The sequence below is a fragment of the Tamandua tetradactyla genome, chromosome 5, assembly GCF_023851605.1.
Source record: "Tamandua tetradactyla isolate mTamTet1 chromosome 5, mTamTet1.pri, whole genome shotgun sequence".
Classification (NCBI taxonomy): Eukaryota; Metazoa; Chordata; class Mammalia; order Pilosa; family Myrmecophagidae; genus Tamandua; species Tamandua tetradactyla.
In genome coordinates this window covers 2,931,654-2,948,901 of record NC_135331.1, presented here as the reverse complement: position 1 = coordinate 2,948,901, position 17,248 = coordinate 2,931,654, and positions in this window count along the sequence as shown.

The following is a 17,248-nucleotide window of genomic DNA, read 5'->3' as shown; positions in this document are numbered from 1 at the left end:
CCCCCAGCCGCGGCTTCCTTTACCAGGCCCCCCATCTGGGGTTCCCACCTGCACATCCCACAGGCAGACCCGCTCAACAAGCCTGAAGCTGCACCCCTCTTCCTGCTGCACTTTCATCTGGGGGGCAGCCCCTCTGGCCCCCAAGCACCTGTGCTGGAAGCTCTGAACCCTCCCTTCCATTCTCCCCCATTTGCTTGGCCAGCCCTCATCGCACACGGGGGTAATACCCCCCTTTGTAGTGCACAGGGGTTAACAGCCCCTGCGTGGTACGTGTGCATAATTGTGAACTGGAGTGGCCTGTAATGTTGCATCTGTCTGTGTCTATTTCCCCAGTCGGACTGTGAACGAGCTAAGGCAGAGGGCACAGTTTGTTTCATCTTTAAATCTATAATCCCTAGCAGCGCCTGACATAAGACTTGATAAATATTTGTCGGATGAATGTTGCCGAATGACTGGTAGATGCACAATGTATAAGCTGCAGTTTTGGTGTGTGGACGGAGAGGGTTTAGGTATAGCCTACATTCGTTCCCGAAAACAGCCACAGACTCTGTGCTGGGGGTCTGATAAGTGGGAGCAAGGGGGCCAGTCCCTGCCCTCCTGGGGCCTGGAGCCCTCTCGGGGAGGAGACAGCAGCCCCCAAGAACAGAAGTTCATAAGGGGGGACACGAGTATGTCCCATGTGTCAGCAGAGGTTGGTGGGCACGGCAGGGTGGCCCGTTGGCTCTAGTGGGCACGGAGGGCATCTCCGAAGAAGCAGCCTTGAGAAGATCCAGGGACAGGGCCTTCCCGAGGCGGGGAAGGGAAGGGACATGTGGAAAGGGACAGGGAGGTGGCCCAGCGACCGCAGCCCCGACAGGGAGGGAGAGAGCCTGGACAGGAGGCTGGCCATACAGGCGGAGCTTGCAGGGTCCTGGGGGCATGATCACGATTTGGCGTTTTATTCTCGGATGCGTGAGAAACCAGGGAAGGATTTTAAACAGCTGTTTGGAGAAGAGATTGGGAAAAGGGATGCTCTCAGGTCTGAGAAGGGGCGGGTGGTGGCCTGGAGTGGAAGGGGATGGGAGAGAGGCTTGACTGGTCTGCGTTCGGGCCGGGGTGGGTGCACCTGGCAGGCAGGAAGCTGGAAAACGGAGAAGCTCGGGGCCCAGACAGCCCCTGACCCGAGGCTCAGGGGGTGGGAGAGCAAGTGGCCGCTGTTGGAAAGGGCTGAGGGGGTGGCAGCCTCCCAGTCAAGATGAGGAGGTGAAAGAAATGTTGTAAATAGAGGAGAGGGAGAGAGGAGATAGCCGGTCACGCATCTGGAGCTCCAGAGGGTACAGGGACAGTTTGGGGAGATGAAGAGAGGGGGTGAGGGCCATGTAGATTAGTACATCACCCCAAATTTAGTGGTTTAAAACGAGCACCACTTTATCACATCTCGCAGCTTTGGGGGGCCAGGGGTCAGCACGTGCCATGTGGAATCGGGCGTGGAGTTGGGCCTGGGGCTGGCTCGGCTGGCAAGCGGCTGTGGCAGTGGCTGTGGCAGTGCCAGGGGCTGCCCAGGTCTCGGGACACCAGGGCCTGGGACACAGAGGCTGGCTTCCCTCAGGGCGTGCAACCAGGAGGCCCAAACCAAAGCGAAGTGGTGGCTCCCCCGAGAAGGCACAGCCCACCCTGGAGGTCGCGGCCCACCCCGGGACATTGCCCAGGACCCGTCACTATTGATCCAGCAGTGGAGGGCCGCCGGGAGGAGAATGAGCGCCCCTCAGGGCGTCCAGTGGACAGAAGGGGTGGCCATCTCCACTCTCTGCTGGGTTTGGTGAGATTTGTCTCGGGGAGGTCCAGCGAGGTAGGCCATGAACCTGGCTTGGTGGCACATTGACCTCTGGGGTGGCCCCTCCTGGGGTTCCTCAGGAAAGTGTGGGAGCACTGAGGGCTCGGCGTCTGGGGAGCAGCGGCCGCGGGGCCTTTCCTCTAAAATGGCAGAGCTGGCTCGGGGTTCTCACCTTGGCCTTAGGGTTTAAACTGAGCAAACTGTGGGAGAACCGGTCAGAAAAATCAATACCTTTGAGCCTTGCTGACAGAATAGTTAGGAGTCTGGGATGCTTTTGTCGGAGGAATCAAATGTCCGCTTCATTCTCTTTGAGGCAATTGTTTCCAAATATCACCTATTCAGGTACCACCTTCTCAGTTTCGCTATACCTGTGCTCACTTGCACGATTGCTAACCTCAAGTTTATGTCAACTCTGTTTCTACTTCACTCTTATCCTAAGCAATAATATCCATGAACACGCGGGTTTATATGCCAGGTGCATTCCACATCCCCAGTGCCTAAAATCATGCCTGGCATACAGTAGTCGCTAAATAAATGTTGAATGAATAACTCCCAGAGGAAGATCATATGGCACCAAAGAGGCTACGGGTCCCATTATTAGAAAGATTGTGCTGAGCCTTAACTCCATAATCAGTTATTGAAAATATTAGTCAACTCAAGGACTTGGCTGGCATTTTCCGAGAGTGGAAATTTTCCAGACCCAGGCCAGAAAGGGCCTCACTCTGTCCCTATCTGGTTGGTGGGCGAGTCTCACTGCGATTCAGCAGGAAATGCCTGAGGCCCACCCCGGCCCCCAGCTGAGGGGTCACCCTCTGGTCGGTAGCGAGAGCCAGGGCTGTGGGTACAGAGCTGTCTGGTGTGCTGTGACCCGCCGGGAGCGACACAGTGAGAGGATTCCATGGCAGGCTTTGCACACACCACCGATCCTCATTGTTTGCGATCCTGTCTTTGCAAATTTGCCTACTGTGGTAGTTAAGTTCAGGTGTCAACTTGGCCAGCTGAAGGTGTCTAGTCCTGTTGCTGTGGACACGAGCTGATGGCGTGTGAACCTCATCTGTTGCTCATTACGTCTGCAGTCGGCAAGAAGGCATGCCTGTTGCAATGAATGATGTTTGAGCTAATTGGCTGGTGCTGAAATAAGAGACTCTACTTAAATGTAGAACAAGACCTGCTCTACAAAAAATACTAAAAGGAGCACTACAGGCAGATAAGAAAAGACAGGAGAGAGAGGTTTGGAGAAGAGTGTAGAAATGAAGATTATCAGTGTGACAGTTAGATTCAGGTGTCAACTTGGCTAGGTGAAGGTACCTAGTTCTATTGCTGTGAACATGAGCCAATGGAACGTGAACCTCATCTGTTGCTGATCAGGTCTGCAATCGGCTAGGAGGCGTGTCTGCTGTTATTAATGATATTTGATTTAATTGGCTGGTGCTTAAATGAGAGAGCACAACGTAGCACAGCCTAAGCAGCTCAGCATTCCTCATCTCAGCACTCACAGCTCAGCCCAGGCCTTTGGAGATGCAGAAAGGAATCACCCTGGGGAAAGTTGTTGGAACCCAGGGGCCTGGAGAGAAGGCCAGCAGAGACCATCCTGTGCCTTCCCACGTAAGAAAGAACCTCAGTTGAAAGTTAGCTGCCTTTCCTCTGAAGAACTAACAGAATAAATCCCCTTTTATTGAAAGCCAATCCGTCTCTGCTGTGTTGCATTCTGGCAGCTAGCAAACTAGAACACCTGCCCACTGAAATGTATTTGTAGTCCCCCAATCAGGACTCACGGTGCTTTCATCATCATTTGCAGTCACGCACAGATTGGTGAAAAATGTAAGATGCCACACGCCCCGGCCCCAACCGAGGTGAAACGAGGCACCGTCTCAGTGCGTCGGTTCGGCCGTGATGAATACCGCAGAGGGTTTGGCCTGAATGTCAGAACTCCACCGGCCCCCAGCGAGGAGGCTGCAGGCTAGAGTGAAGATGTCCACAGGCTGCGCTCCTTCCCCAGCGTGGCCTTCTCGGGTGGCTCGTCGGTGTCTGTCTGCCCCGTCTCACGGCCGTCGGTCCCCTGCTGTGCTTCTACCTCTGCACCCAACTTCCTTTGCTTCTCAGGATTCCAATTCCATAGGAGTAAGGCCCAGCCTGATGCCGTTTGGCCTCATCTACTTGGGATCTTCAGAGACCCCACTGACAAATGAGTTCCCCGCCCAGGGCGCCGTCCGCACTTGACCATGTCTTGTGGGGAATGGCTCAATCCCCAGTGGTGACCCCCTGCCTTCTCGTGCCAGTCCGAACTGCAAACTAGTGCCTTTTCCCGGTCTAGGGTATGATACCTTTTTTGCTTTGCATTTTTGTGTTTTTTCTGTTTTGGGGGGTGGGTGACTTCACTGTTCAAAACACCCCCCCCCCCCCACTGTGTAGTGCAGAAGTGCTGTGCAGTGTTCCCAAGCATAAAGACGCCATGCCATGCTGGACAGAGGAAAAGCACTGGATGTGCTTTGTTCAGGCGTCAGGCACAGGCTTCAGCCCTGAGTCCGATGTAACGAGTCAACAATCTGTCAGAGCAGATGTCTAAACAGGAACGCACATAGAACGGAGTCAGGCAGTGATCAATTGCGGGAAGTGTGTGGCCAGAGGCTCCTGGACAGCTCACCCTGGGTCTCCCCGGGAGCGGAGCTCGGCATGCAACAGCTCATGGTTCCCGGAGATGAACAGAAGAACCCAGCCATCATGGATGGAGAGAACCGACGCCATCAGTGACCCGGCCAGACTGACCCGCTGTCCCTGGCCAGAATGCAGACAAAAACGATGAGTTGCCACGAGCGGCTACTGGATGCATTTAAGATGACACCCCACCCCCTCCCACGGCCTCCGAATTCTTTGGCATCTGGGCAGGGGTTGGGTGACCAGCTGTCCCGCTTCGCCCAGGGCTGGGCTTTTGGTGCTGAAGCTGGGAAACCCAGCCTGGCTGTGTGGTCACCCCCAGCTTCCTCCCTCCTCACCTCCTGTTCAACACACCCAGACACTTCGGCCTTTGACCTGTTTCTAGGACAATCCAGCCTCGTGGCCTTTCCCCTGCTCTCTGCTCTTTGCTCCAGGTTCTCCTGACCTGTCACCCGGGACCCTGTCCGAGTGTCCTGTCCTCTGAGAAGGCCCCTTGTGTGCTCCATCGAGAAGGGACCCCTGCTCTCAGCCCCTCCCCGCCTGTTCTGCGTCCATCAGAGTTGTTACGTCTGTTGGGCATGCCTCCATTTGGGTGTGTGTTTACTTACTTCTGTAATGCCTGTGGCTTCCTCCAGGATGTAAGCTCTTCGAATATTCGTTCAGAGTGTGAATGAACCAGAAAATTATTTCTCTGGAATTGAGGGGGGAGAGAAGGGAAGTGAGGAAGAGAGAATGATATAATCCCCGCAAAACACAAACACAAGTTTCGTCTGACCCCGCTGGCCTCTGCCAACACAGCACACACATACAGGTGTAATCACATACATTTTTACGTTTTTATTTCAGAAGCTGACTTTTTGAGGTTTATATCCATTGACTGGGTTTTTCACCTCTACCTCCACCCCCCCTTTTGTTTTTTACCTCCTGCTGGCAAGCTGAGCCCTTCCTGATGCCTCCCTGCTCTGCAGATTCCCTGTTTCCTCGGAATCTTACTTGCTTTGATTTCCAGCTCTGCTCCCCAAACAACTGGGTTCGATGTTGCTACCGCACGGCCCTCAAATCCAAAGCAATTTTGCATAGGTTTTAAAAATCCTATCACTCCTTTTAAATTGTTTTTTTTTTTTAACCCCCATAAGTTACCCCATATTGTTTGTCCTCTCACGTGGCAACAAGAGAGCCCAGATGAGAGAGTACTGAGTCAAAACAGAAGGTCGGGGCACAGGGCAGAGAAAAGAGAAGGAAGGAGGTCTTTGCGGCTTCTGAGTCGATTCCTCCAAAAGGACATTCCAGGGGTACCCGCCCCCTACAAATCTGGGCGGGGGGACGCCTGCCCCCCACATCCTCGTCTCCCCTCACAGCCCACGCCCCCACCATCCCATCAAGTCCCCCCCCCAAAAAAAATCAAACAACAAAGTAAAATCTCCCCCTGGTTTTCAAAAGCAAAACTTTAATGAATGGTCTTTGATCCACAAATGTAATTAGCATTAGAATTGGAGATGGAACGGATATTTGTCTAAAAGCATTAATCTAAATCCTGGCCCAGTTTTTCCCCCCCTTATCAGTGCTCTAATTCTAACAGCGCCTGTGGCAGAATCAGAAATCAGCGGGAGAGAATAACTGGGTCTTCGTGCAGCCAGGACACACAGAAACGTTGCATTTACAATCTTCGCAAAGTCACGGCGGGTGGACTGACCCAAGGAAACAAGTCTGTTCTGCTTGTCATACGGCCCAACTTGCTACCGAGATCTCAGTGATTGAGGATTTTAACTGACCTCGGCTTATCTTCATGTTTTCTTGCTTTTACTCAACAAGGTCCTAAAATTAAAAAAAAAAAAAGGGTAGAATGCTAAGAACATACGTTTCAAGAAATTTTCCTTTGGCTGTGCTACCATTTGCCCAGACGCTTCTTTCCCTGGAATTTTAGGCATTGCTTTGAATTTCCATATAGTTCTTTGTTTTTTTTTTTAACATTTTAAATTTGTGAAATATATATGCAAAAAAGCAATAAATTTCGAAGTATAATGTAACAGGCACTTATAGAACAGATTTTAGAGTTTTGTATGGGTTACAGTTCCACAATTTTAGATTTTTAATTCTAGCTGCTCCAAGACACTGGAGACTAAAGGAAATATCTATATAATGATATAGCAGTCATCCTCATTTGTTAAATCCTATCTTCTCTGTATAACTCCACCATCATCTTTGATCTTTCTATCCTTCTCTTTAGGGGTGTTTGGACTATACCCGTTCTAACTTTTTCGTGTTGGAAAGGGCTGTTGATAATATGGGATGGGGGGAGGGTGTGGAACTAATTGATGTTCTGGAGAGGCTGGGCCCTCTGGGTTTCAGGACTTATCTGGCCTAGGAACCATCTGGAGGTTTCTGGAAAGTAATCTTAGTGTGTGAAACTTTTGTAGAATCTCAGATAGAGCCCCAGATGTTCTTTAAGGTTGGCAGGAATGGTTTTGGTTGGGTTTGGCAAACCATGGTAAATAGCTAAATCCACTTGAAGTTTGCCTAAGAGCAGCCTCCAGAGTAGCCTCTCAAGTCCGTTTGAACTCTCTCAGCCACTGATACCTTATTTCGTTACATTTCTTTTCCCCTTTTTCATCAGGAAGGCAGTGTTGATCCCACGGTGCCAGGGCCAGACTCATCCCTTGGAGTTACACCCATATGTCACCAGGGAGATCTTCGTCCCTGGATATCATGCCCCACATGGTGGAGAGGGTAATGATTTCACTTGCAGAGTTGGGCTTAGAGAGAAAGAGAGGCCACATGTGAGCAACAACAGAGGTCCTCTGGAAGTAACTCTTAGGGATAACTACAGGTAGGCTACATACCTAAGCTTCATAAGAGCAAGCCTCAAGATCAACGGCTTGGCCTATTGACTTGGGAGTCCCAAGTTTCAGGGGTTTCCCCTGTGGTAAAGTTTAATAGTTTCATGTTTTTAATTCCATTCCTCAAAGAGATTTTGCCAACGTCATGGTTAGGGACAGGTGTCAACTTGGCCAAGTTGTGGTACCTGTTTATCTGATTGGGCAAGTGCTGGCCTGTCTGTTGCAATGAGGACATTTCATAGGATTAGGTCATGATCACATCAGCTACATCCACAGCTGATTCCATTTGTAATCAGCCAAAGGGGAGCGTCTTCTGCAATTAGTGATGCTAAATCTAATCATGGGAAGACTTTTAAGGAGGACTCAGAGGAGACAGGTTGCATTCCTGCTTTGGCTGGTGAGCCTCTCCTGCGAGTTCATCCAGGCCATCCATTGGAGTCGTTGGCTTCACAGCCTGCCCTGTGGATTTTGGACTCTGCGTTCCTGTGGTCACGTGAGACACTTTTCTAAACCTTATATTTGCAAGTGTTCCCTGTTGATTCTGTCTCTCTAGAGAACCCTAACGAATACAGCCAATATTTTTAAATTATCTGCTCAACATACGTTGGGCATTATACTAAGCTCTACAGATTGTGGGTGCTCATTCCCATCTTGGGGACTACATGTGTTTGGATTGTTTAAATGAGCTATCTAGACGGGTTGAGTTATGTTATATGCTATTTAGGTATTAGACAAAATAAGCCTCTCTTCCTTTGATCTCATAGAGTAGGTGAAGTTCTAAAACACAGACAATGTCATCCTTTACCCTGTATTATGATTTACCTTAGTCCTGACCAAATTAGCTTTGCTCTTGTCTCTAATTAAAGATTGATCTCTTTTTTGGTTTCTTTAACAGTTGTCGTATGCGGCAATGCTGCTTTCAGAGCTGCAGAACTCCAACTCTGAGTCTTAGGGGTCCTACAAGTACCCAAAGTTTCAGGGAGATACCAGATTATGCATATGTAGGCCAGCATCTCAAAATGTGGAAATAACATGCACAGCTCTGGGCTAAGTGTGACTTCTATAAGAGCTCGCAATCTAGGCCCCAATTTTCTTGTAAGTGTTTTCTAAAAGAGACCCTACAATATTTGCTGTTTTGTTTCTGGCTTATTTTGTACCACATAACGTCCCCGTGGTGCATACACCTAGTTCCATGTCTCACGGCTTTGTTCCTTTTTGGTAGCCACACAGTATTCCATCACATGAATGCACCACCGTTCACCATTCTACTTCTCAGTCAGTGCATCCTTCAGCCACCCCCACCTATGGGGCAGCATGGAAAATGTCCACAGTCAATAGTCTGTGTCTCATAGTATCCTCATTTAGTTGTGCACTCACCAGCACTCTCAATTTCAGACAATTTTCATTGCTCCCAAGAGAAAAATAACTGATAAACACACCCTCCCCAAATAGAAAACCCAAACCTCCCCTTAACTCTTGCCCTCCCTCTTCCCCCCATTATTTACTCCTGGTATTGCTGTGGTACTGTTGATGTCTTCCTGTTAAATACAGGCATAGCAGGCAATAGCAGTTTTCCCACTACACCCCGATGTTACTGACTCTTTGTACAAGATTTCTGCCTTTGAAGTAGTTCATGCAAGAACTTATTTTTATTTGTAGTATTAATTGGTGGGACATATGGTTCTATACAACCCCTTTCAACCAACCCCTTTCACTTTCAATATGGCCCCACTAATGAGCTGCTTTTACTGCTATCCATTCCCTTACATTTAAGTTCAACCTCATTAACCATTCGCCAATCTCCAGCTACTGTGTACCTCTAAGTCCCCTATACTCCACATTGTCAGCCTCTGATTTTACCTTTACCAGGGTCATAAAGCAAAATCATACAGCATCTGTTCTTTTGTGTCTGGCTTATTTCACTCTGCTTTATGTCCTCAAGGTTCATCAATGTGGTCATGTGCTTCAAGACGTCATTTTGTCTTATTGCTGCGTAATATTCCATCATATGTATACACCACACTTTGTTTACCCACTCATCTGTTGATGGACACTTGGGTTGTTCCATCTTTTGGCAATTGTGAGCATTGTGAGCATGGGAGTGTAACTCTGTGTTTGTGCCACTGCTTTCAGCTCTTCTGGGTATATACTGAGTGGTGATATTGCCAGGTCATTGGGCAACTCAATATTTCGTTTTCTAAGGAAACACCAAACTGTCTTCTACAGCAGCTGTACCATTAAACATTCTCACTGGCAGTGAATAAGTGTCCCAATTTCTCCACATCCCCTCCAACACTTGTAGTTTACTGTTTGTTTAATAGCAGTCATTATAGGTGTGAGGTGGTATCTCATTGTTTTCTTGATCTGCATTTCCCTTATAGCTAATGAAAATGAGCATCTTTTCAGAAAAATGTCTATTCATATCTTCTACCCATCTTATAATTTGGTCGTTTGTTCTTTTACTGTTGAGCTGCCTGATTTCTTTATGCTACAGGATATCAAGCCTTTATCTAAGATATGATTTCCCATTATTTTCTCTCATTGAGAAACGTCTCTTTGCCTTTTTGACAAAGCCCTTTTAGGCACAGAAGCACTTAATTTGAGGAGTCCCCATTTATCTATTTTTTCTTTCGTTGCTTGTGCTTTGTGTATAAAGTTTAGGAAGCTACCTCCTATTACTAGGTCTTGAAGATGTTTCCCTGCATTTTCTTCTAGCAGTTTTGTGTCTTTTATATTTTGGTCTTTGATCCACTCTTAGTTAATTTTTGTGTAGAGCATAATGTAAGGGTTCTCTTTCATTCTCTTGGCTATTGGTATCCAGTTCTCCCATGCCCATTTATTGAAAAGACTATTCTCTCCCAGTTCAGTGGTTTTGGAGACCTAGCTGAAGATAAATGTCCATAAATTTGGTAGTCTAGCTCTGCACTCTCGATTTAATTCCATTAGTTAAGATTTCTATCTTTATGCCAGTACCATGCTGTTTTGACCTCCTTGGCTCTATAATAAACTTTAAAATCAGAAAGTGTTAATCCTCTCACCTTCCTCTTCTTTTTTTTTTTAGGGTATCTTTAGCTATTCAAGGTCGCATTCCCTTCCAAATGAATTTGATAACTAGCTTTTGCAAGTCTTCAAAGTAGATTGTTGGAATTTTGATTGGTATTGTATTGAATCTGTAGATTTGGGCAGAATTGGCATCTTAACTATATTTAACCTTCCTATCCATGAGCGTGGAATGTCATTCCACCTATTTAGATCTTCTTTGATTTCTTTTAGCAATGTTTTTTTTCAAACATTTTTTATTGTAAAACAAGATATATATATATATATATACACACACACACGAAGCAAAGAAATCACACTTCAACAAATAGTTACAGAACAGATCCCAGAGTTTGTCATGGGCTACTATTTCACCACCTCAGATTTTTCCTTTCAGCTGCTCCCAAACACTGGAAGCTAGAGGAATATTGTTATAGTGATTCAACAGTCACACTCATTTTGTGTGTTTGTTTGTTTGGGCAGGCACCGGGAATCAAACCCAGGTCTCCAGCATGGCAGGTGAGAACTCTTTTTAATATTTTTGTTGAGATATCTTCATACATATGCAGTTCATCCAAAGTATACAATCAGTGGCTCACAATGTCATCACGTAGTTGTGTATTCACCATTATGATAATTTTTAGAACATTTGCATCACTCCAGAAAAAAAAAGAAAAGAAAAGCTCATACATCCCCCCTCTCATTGATCATTAATATTTCAATCTACCCAATTTTTTTACCTTTTATCCTCCACTATTATTAATTTACTTTTTATCTTTCTTTTTTTTTACTCATCTGTCCATACCCTGGATAAAAGGTGCATCAGACGTAAGGTTTTCACAATTACACAGTCTCACTGTAAAAGCTATATAGTTATACAATCGTCTTCAAGAATCCAGGCTACTGGAACACAGATCAACATTTATTATTAAAAGACTTCCAATTCTGAGATGGTACATGATCCATGTGGTGAGGTAACAGTTTACTTCCATACTACATGATTCCAGGGCTTGAGGGGTTAATCTGGTCATGACAGGCTTTGGTCTAGAATTCAGGCAGAGATTCTACTCTGATTCACTAATACCCCAGAGTTTCCAGACCAATGTTTATTCTTTAGATCATAAGGGATAGAATACTTTTATTGACTAACCAGTGACAACAAAGGCTGGTTCTATGGCTTTAAAACTATGAGAGTGACCAAAGAGTTTTTTTGTTATTCAAAGTAGGAATCCTTTAAAAGTGTGCTGAGGCAGCAACCACAAATTTGCTCACTTCTTCACAACAAAGATGGACTGGACCACTATGAACTGCAGAGGGACAACATTTCATTTGTTGCCTGTTCGCCATTTTGGCAAAGTCCTTTGAGACACAGAAGCTTTTGATCTTGAAGTGTTCCCATTTGTCTATTTTTTCTTTCACTGCTTGTGCTTTGAGTGTAAAGTTTAAGAAGCTATCTCGTATTACTAGATCTTGAAGATGTTTCCCTGCATTTTCTTCTATAAGTTTTATGGTACTGGCTCTTACATTTAGATATTTAATCCATTTTGAATGAATTTTTGTATAGGGTGTATGATAGGGGTCCTCTTTCATTCTCTGAGCTATTGATATTCGATTCTTCCATGCCCAGTTGCTGAAAGAGTGTTCTATCCCAGTTCAGTGGATTTGGGGACCTTATCAAAGATCAATTATCCAGAGATTTGACATTCTATCTCTGAACTCTCGATTTGATTCCATTGGTCAGCCCTTGTATCTTTGTGCCCATACCATGCTGTTTTGACCACTGTGGCTTTACAGTAAGCTTTAAAGTCAGAAAGTGTTACTCCTCCCACTTTGCCCTTCTATTTTAGGATATCTTTAGCTATTCACGGTCTCTTTCCCTTCCAAAAGAATTTTATAACTAGCTTTTCCAAGTCTTCAAAGTAGGTTATTGGGATTTTGATCAATATTGCATTGAATCTGTAGATCAAATTGGGTAGAAATAACATCATAATGACATTCAACCTTCCTGTCCATGACCATGGAATGTCTTTCCATCCATTTAGGTCATTTTAAATTTCTTTTAGCAATGTTTTGTAGTTTTCTGTGAATAAGCCCTTGGCATCCCTGGATAGGCTTATTCCTAGATACCTGATTCTTTTGGTTGCTATTTTGAATGGAATTTTTTCCTTACTTGTCTCTTCAGGTCGTTGCATATGTATAGCAACATTACTGATTTTTGTATATTAATCTTCTATCCTGCCACTTTGCTGAATTTAATAGTTCAAATAGCTTTATCATAGACTTCTCAGGGTTTTCTAAGTATAGTATCATGTCATCTACAAATAATGAATATTTGACTTCTTCCTTTCTGATTTGGATGCTTTTTTTTCTTTCTCCTGTTTAATCATTCCAGCTAGGACTTTGAGTTCAATATTGAATAATAGTGGTGACAATGGGCATCCTTGTTTCATTCCTGATCTTAGGGAAAAAGCTTTAAGCTTCTCACCATTGAGTATGATGCTGGCTATGGGTTTTTCATATATCCCTTTTATCATGTTGAAGAAGTTACCTTTGATTCTTACATTTTGTGGTGTTTTTATCAGAAAAGGATGCTGAATTTTGTTGAATGCTTTTTCAATATCAATCAGTATGATCATGTGATTTTTTTCCCTTTCGATTTGTTAACGTGCTATATTATATTGAGTGATTATTTCTTGTGCTGAACCACTCCTGCATTCCTGGTATAAACCCCACTTACTCATGTTGTGTAATTCTTTTAATGTTTCACTGGATTCCGTTTGCTAGTATTTTGTTGAGACTTTTTGCTTCTATGTTCATTAGGGAGATAGATCTGTAATTTTCCTTTCTTGTAGCATCTTTATATGGTTTTGATATTTAAGTGATGTTAGCTTCATAAAATGAATTAGGTGGTGTTCCTTTTCTCTCAATTTTTTGGAAGAATTTGAGTAGGGTTGGTGTTAATTCTTTTGGGGGTATTTGATAAAATTTCTTTGTGAAGCCATCTGGCCCTGGGCTTCTCTTTGTGGGAAGATATATTTGATGACTGCTTGAGTCTCTTTATTTGTAATTGGTTTGTTGAGATCTTCTATTTCTTCTTGAGTCATATAGGTAGTTCACGTGTTTCTAGGAATTTGCCCATTTCCTCTAAGTTGTCTAGTTTGTTGGCATAAAGTCGTTCATGGTATTCTCTTATGATTTTTAAAGTTTCTTCAGGATCCGTGGAAATGACCCCCCTCTCATTTCTGATTTTGTCTATTTGTATCCTCTCTCTCTTTTTTTTTCTTTGATAGTCTAGTTAGAGGTCCATCGGTTTTTCTTGATTTTTTTCAAGAAAACAACTTTTTTTTATTTTTATTTTTTTGTATTGCTTTGTTGCTCTCTGGTTTGTTTATTTGTGCCTTCATCTTTTTTATTTCTCTTCTTTCATTTGCTTTGGACTTAGTTTGCTGTTCTTTCTCTAATTCTCCAGGTGAGCAATTAAGGCCTCGATTATCAGTTATTCTTATTTTTTAATATAGGCATTTAGGGCAATAAATTTCCCTCTCAGGATTGCCTTTGCTGCATCTCATATGTACTGATATGTTGTATTTTCATTATTATTTGTTTCCAGATATTTGTCTATCTCTCTAGCAATTTCTTCTTTGACCCACTGATTATATAAGAGTGCGTTGTTTAATCTCCATAGATTTGTGAAAGCTCTGTTTTATTTTGGTGTTTACTAATTTCTAGCTTCATTTTGTTGTGCTCAATGACAGTGCTTTGGATAATTTCAATCTCATTACATTTATAGAGTCTTAGTCTGTGTCCAATGATATGATCTGTCTTGGAGAACATTCCATGTGCACTAGGGAAGAATGAATATCCAGGTCTTTGGGGTGTAATGACCCATATATGTCTGTTAGGTTTAATTCATTTATCCCATTGTTTAGGTTCTCTATTTCTTTGTTGATCCTTTGTCTGGTTGTTCTATCTATAATGAGAGCGGTGTATTGAAATCTCCTACTTTTATTTTTGGAGTATCTATTGCTCCCTTCAGTTTAGCCATTATTGCCTCAGTTACTTTAGAGCTCCTTGATTGAGGGCATGTATTAGTTAGGGTTCTCTAGAGAAACAGAATCAACAGAGAACACTCACAAATATAAATTGTATAAAAGTATCTCACATGACCGCAGGAATGCAGAGTCCAAAATCCGCAGGGCAGGCTGTGAAGCTGACAACTCCGATGGAGGGTCTGGATGAACTCCACAGGGGAGGCTCGCCAGCCAAAGCAGGAAGAGAGCCTGTCTCTTCTGAATCCTCCTTAAAAGCCTTCCAGTGATTAGATTGAGCATCACTCATTGCAGAAGACACTCCCCTTGGCTGATTACAAATGGAATCAGCTGTGGATGCAGCTGACGTGATCATGATTTAATTCTATGAAACGTCCTCATTGCAACAGACAGGCCATCACTTGCCCAACCAGACAAACAGCTACCACCACTTGGCCAAGTTGACACACGAACCTGACCATGACAGGGCATAAACATTTATGATTGTTATTTCCTCTTGGTGAATTGTGACTTTTATTAATATATAGTGTCCTTCTTTGTCTCTTATGACGTGTTTACATTTAAAGTCTATTTTATCTGATATTAGTATAGCTAATCCTACTTTCTTTTGGTTACAGCTAGCATAAACTTCTCTTTCCATCTCTTCACTTTCAATCTAATTGTGTCCTTCGGTCTAAGATGCATCTCTTGTAAACAGCATATAGATGGATCATATTTCTTAATCCATTTTGCCAATCTATATCTTTTAATTGGTGAGTTTAGTCCATTAATGTTCAAAGTTATTACTATAAAAGTAATTCTTGAATCTACCATTTATCTTTTAGCTTTTATTTGTAAGATCTATATATTGTTTTCCCTTTCTTTCTTTTTATCCTTTAAATTACCGTTACTTGCATTCTTCAATTCTGTGCCCTCCTCCAGACCTCCCTCTCCTGTCTTTTTCTTTCAGCTGACAGGACTCCGTTCAGTATCTCTTATAGGGCAGTTCTCTCAGTCCTTGTTGTCTTTGAAGATTTTAATCTCTCCCTCACTTTTTTTTAATTTTTAATTTTTTTTTAAACATAAAAATAAACAAATACGAACATTCTTACCATATGATCATTCTGTTCTTGGGGTATAATCAATAACTCACAATATCATCACATATTTGTATATTCATCACCAGGATCATTTCTTATACCATTCACCTCAATTCAGAAAAAGAAATAAAAAGAAAAAAGAAAATAAAAACAAAAAAAGAAACAAAGGTATACATACCATACCTCTCATTGATTGCTAGTATTTCCATCTACCCAATATATTTCAGCCTTTGTTTCCCCTATTTTTTTCTACAACTCTATCACTCCCTTTCATTGATCACTAGTATTTCAATCTACTAATTGTATCTTAACATTTGTTCCCCCCATTATTTATTTATTTTTAATCCATATGTTTTACTCATCTGTCAGTACCGTAGATAAAGGAGCATCAGACACAAGGTTTTCACAATCACACAGTCACATTATGAAAGCTATATCATTATACAATCATCTTCAAGAAATATGGCTACTGGAGCACAGCTGTACAGTTTCAGGCACTTCCCTCCAGCCTCTCCGATATTTGCTAACAAGGTGATATCTATACAATGTGTAAGAATAACCTCCAGGATAACCTCTCGACTTTGTTCTGTTTGAAATCTCTCAGTCATTGACACTTTATTTTGTCTCACTTCTCTCTTCCCCCTTTTGGTCGAGAAGGTTTTCTCAGTCCCTTGATGCTGAGTCCCAGCTCATTCTAGGATTTCTGTCCCACGTTGCCAGGAAGGTCCACACCCCTGGGAGTCATGTCCCACGTAGACAAGGGGAGGGTGGTGAGTTTGCTTGTTGTGTTGGCTGGAGAGAGAGGCCACATCTGAGCAACAAAAGAGGTTCTCTGGGGGTGACTCTTAGGTCTAATTTTTAGTAGGCTTAGCCTATCTATTGTCGGGATAAGTTTCATATGAACAACCCCCAAGGTTGAAGACTCAGCCTCTTGCTTTGGTTGTCCCTGCTGCTTGTGAGAATATCAGGAATTCTCCACATGGGAAGTTGAATTTTCCCCCTTTCTCGTCATTCCCCCAAGGGGACTTTGCAAATACTTTTTTATTCACTGTTGAAATCACTCTGGGATTTATCGAGGCATCCTTCTGGACAAACCTTCAAAATCTCATGCCCTATTCAAGGTTCCATGTACTTATGGAGTGCAATTAAACCATCCACATAAGTTATATTAGGAAATGCACTAGTCAAATTATAAATTTTGTTTCAAATAAACATTTTTTGCTTTCATCTTACACATAAGTTAAAGTTTTAAAAAATGAATTGCCATCTATTTTCAACACCCTGCAATATTGACATTCCTTTCTTCTTCCTCATGCAAAAAAATTTTTTAATTTGTACATTTAGTCACTATCATTGTGCACTCTAGGCATTCCTAGATTATACCATCATAGTCTTTATCGTCTATCATTCCTTCTGATTTCATTTGTGCCCCAGCCCTCCTCTCTCTATCATTCTCACATTCAGCTTCATTCAGTGTACTTATATTATTGTGTTATAGTTAGGTAGTATTGTGCTATCCATTTCTGAATTTTTACAATCAGTCCTGTTACACAATCTGTATCCCCTCAGCTCCAATGACCCAATATCTACCCTATTTCTCTCTCCTGATGGTCTCTGTTCTTAACTGAAATTCTCCAAGTTCATTCACTAATGTTAGTTCCTATCAGTGAGACCGTATAGTATTTGTCCTTTTGTTTCTGGCTAGTCTCACTCAGCATGATGTCCTTAAGATCCATACATGATGTTACATATTTCATAACTTTATTCTGTCTTACA